The 3,629-nt window shown below is 47.3% G+C and overlaps 1 non-coding gene across 1 annotated transcript; it reads left to right on the forward strand.

Annotated features, from left to right (window-relative positions):
• Nucleotides 1–2,385: 2,385 nt before the first annotated feature.
• Nucleotides 2,386–2,547, forward strand: LOC124968440 (U1 spliceosomal RNA). The gene has a single exon (XR_007105724.1). It is a non-coding gene; the product is annotated as a U1 spliceosomal RNA (small nuclear RNA).
• The last annotated feature ends 1,082 nt before the right edge of the window (nt 2,548–3,629 follow it).

Consider the following 3,629-nt stretch of genomic DNA (forward strand, 5'->3'; position numbering starts at 1 on the left):
GGCAGGAGGATTGCAAGTTAGAGGCTAGCCTCAGGAACTTAGACTCTGTCTCAAAATAAAAAACAAAAATGACTCTGGGTGCAGCTAAGTGGTAGAGCACCCGTGGGTTCAATCCCAGGGGAAAAAAGAGCAAAGGCTATTTATTCTCAGCTTGCAGTAGCAAAGGAGTCAGTCAGATCACTGCATTTTGGCAGAGAGTTGAAAGCAGACAGAGCGGCAGGAAGGCTATATGGGGAAGAGGCTTCAGGTGTGCCCTGGTTAGAGGCTGTGGGCATGGAAGCTGTACGCAGGCTAACTAGATGTGGTGCATCTTTTGTGATTGCTTAAAGAGATTTGAACTGATCTGATTGGTCCTAAGTTGGAAGCAGATACAAAAATTAGGCAAATAGCTTGGGTGCTCCCCACACACTGTTTTGTGTGTGTCTTTCCTTTTTTTTGAGGTTTGTTTGGTTTGTTAATCTGTTCTTCTACCAGGACACAGTGATTTGTCCCCTTTTGCCCTTTCAATCCTGTTTGCCAAGTAAGGACGTCTAGATGGTGTCATCTATGGGGAAAGGGCCTTTACCACATACCAAATCTGCCTTTGACTTGACCCTGAACTGCCCAGCCTCCAGAACTGTGAAAAGAAATTTCTGATGTTTATAAATTAACTCCGTCTCTGGTATTCTGTAGGATAGCAGCATTAGTCAATTTTCCGTTCCTATGGCAAGATAACCTGAAATAAATCAACTTGAATTACGAGAGGTTTATTGTGGCTCCCGATTTCAGAACTCCTAGTCCATGGCTGGCCCAGTCACTTTTAAGTCTATGGTGAGGCAGAAAAAGCATGGCAGCAGGATCTTGTGACAGAAGCAGCTGCTCACTTCAGGGCAGTAGGGAAGTGGGGAAAGCTCACTTTGACAACAAAGCTCCTCCCTCCAAACTCACTGGACTATGAATCCATAAATAGATTAATCCTTTCATGAAGTCAGAGACCTCATGATCCACTCACCTCCCAAAGACCCATCTCTGAACACTGCTGCACTGGGGACTAAACATTCAACACACGAGCTTTGAAGGGGGACAAAGATTCAAATCATGAGAAGCAGCATAAATGGACAAAGACACCAGTCTTATCTGAAAAACCCATCTCAAAACATTCGGGATTCCTGAAAGTAAAAGGACAACTAATTTTTTTTTTTTTTTTTTTTTTAAGTCACAAAGACACTTAAAAAGAGGATTTTATAAACATAGCAACCAGGGGCTGGGGGGATAGCTCACTAGGTAGAGTGCTTGCCTTGCACTAAGGCCCTGGGTTCGATCCCCAGCGCCCCCTACCCCCCCCCCCCGCCAAAAAAATAGCAACCAAAGAGACAAGTTGAGGCACATCGGGTATCAAAACAGAGTTTACACTATTTTTTGACCCCGATTCTATTTTGTTTCGTCAGTCCAGGAAAACACATCCACTCAGGCCTAGAGGCAATAGGACCGCCCTACTCTTTTCAGATTATTCTGAAGACCAATATGAGGAGCCAACATGAAGAATTCACCAGGGGTCAATGAATTGTAGTCGCCTAAAATGAACTCTCCCCAAAACCGGTCCTGGGGTGCTGGACGCCGAACCCAGGGCGTCAAATGCCAAGCAAGTGGCACTCTACCACTGAGCTACATCCTTAACTAAAGCTTCTCTGATACTCCTCCCAACTCTGGTTTCCTTCTGGACCTCCCAGTTCAATTGTGTATGGTCAGTCCAGTTTTGGAAGAATCCTTCTGAGTCAGTTTGGCCCGAATTCCCAACACACGCTCCCTCTCTAAAAGGGTTGGGTTGGTTCCTCATCCTCCGCCGCCCATTAGGTAATGTCTGATGCCTGGTTTGTCTTTAACAAGAATCCCAACAGGTAAGGCTGGGGGTGCAGCTGGGTGGCAGAGCCCAAATGGCTAAAAGGGTCCTCACCCAGTCACAGATTAAGAACCCGGCAGTTCTAGGAGATCAGGCTCAGGCTCCGCCCACCGGCCGAACACCGGGTGGGGCAGGAGGGAACAAGGCAGAGGAATACATCACCTCCAGCACCCGCTGCCAGGGCGCTGGTAGGTCGCGGTGACGGCGCAGAAGGGGGAGCTAACGAGAGACTGGGCGTGCGCCCTAGGGCAGGGCGTCGCTTGTGACGTCACAGGTAGAGCGTGGCGTATGTAGATGAGACAGCGCAGGGGCTGCGGTTTGGGCACCTGCTGCTTAAACTCGGCTGATTTCCCCGTGCTGTGGGAGCGAGTGAAGCGCTGTTGCGCGAGCCGGGGTGTAACCGCTGTGTGTAAGGGCTGAGAGGGCCCGGGAGTGGGCGAGTTAGTGACCGTGTGTGTACAGTGCAGGGCGTATGCGGCTGTGGTGCGAGGGAGAGCGAAGCGCTCATACTTACCTGGCAGGGGAAACACCATGATCACGAAGGTGGTTTTCCCAGGGCGAGGCTCATCCATTGCACTCCGGCTGCGCTGACCCCTGCGATTTCCTCAAATGCGGGAAACTCGACTGCGTAATTTGTGGTAGTGGGGACTGCGTTCGCGCTTTCCCTGATTGTTCTGGTGTGAAAAAGTAGAGTGGTTTGTAGTTTTTCATCTTTTTTTTCCTACTTACGTGGACCTGTTGTGGCGTGGGCTTTTGTGATGTTGGAGTTTCAACCTTAAAAACCTGTCTGTGTCGTGGTACAGTTGTTCTATTTTGTCTCGTAAATGCTAACACACAGTTTAAGGTTGACTTGAACTTGTGATTTTCCTGCCCAAATCTCCCAAGCTACTGGGGTTGCAGACCTGTGCTACCATACCTGGTGGAATAACTATCCATATATTTATCTATATGTGAATTTTTTTAACGGGGGGGGGGAAGTAGGGAGATCATTCTTATTCCGTATAGTTCTGAGTGTTATAATTTTTCACAATAGACATGTATTTACTATGAATTACATAAATTTATTTTCAGAAGGTCTAATAAAGTCCAAAATAACTATTTAATTTTCAGAAATCATTTGTTTTTCCCTAACTGAAAATGCCTCGGGGTTCTGAAGAAAATCCCAAATACAGTGTTGGTGGTTGCTAACATTTTGCCAATCTCTTCCAAGGTGTTTGCTGATCCAATTCTCACCTCTGATGCCTGAAGTTCTTGTAATAAACTACCGGGCTCAAGGAAGGACTGTGGCGCCTCACGCTACCTACCTCAGGGATCAAACTCCAAGGTTTTCAACGTCTCAGAAGGTTCTGATACCCTGGTGAAGCAAGGAGCAAACTATCAAAAACCAGGATTCCAAGCAGAGTATTCAGGACACTGCAAGCAGAGGCCATGACTCCTGCAGACTGATCTAGTTTGATGAAGAACCATCTCCTCTCCAGCAGCTGGAGGGAGGTTCTCTTGCTCAAATATGATACATGAACCACGACTGGTCAACTTTCAGCACCATACTGAAGAAAATACTTTGAGTTTTGGAATTTCCTTGTTCTCAGGGCTTTTATCACCACTTTATGCTCCAGATCCCTGAGGGAGGCGTTTCTGACCAAAAGCAGTCTTCCAATGCAGTCCCTAGAAACTGCTTGTGTAGCACAGTGTGGGGTTGGGTTTTCTGTCTGGAATTTAAAGAAAGAAATGCACTGACGCAAGGGTGAGA

This window comes from Sciurus carolinensis, chromosome 1 (assembly GCF_902686445.1).
Source record: "Sciurus carolinensis chromosome 1, mSciCar1.2, whole genome shotgun sequence".
NCBI classification, from domain to species: domain Eukaryota; kingdom Metazoa; phylum Chordata; class Mammalia; order Rodentia; family Sciuridae; genus Sciurus; species Sciurus carolinensis.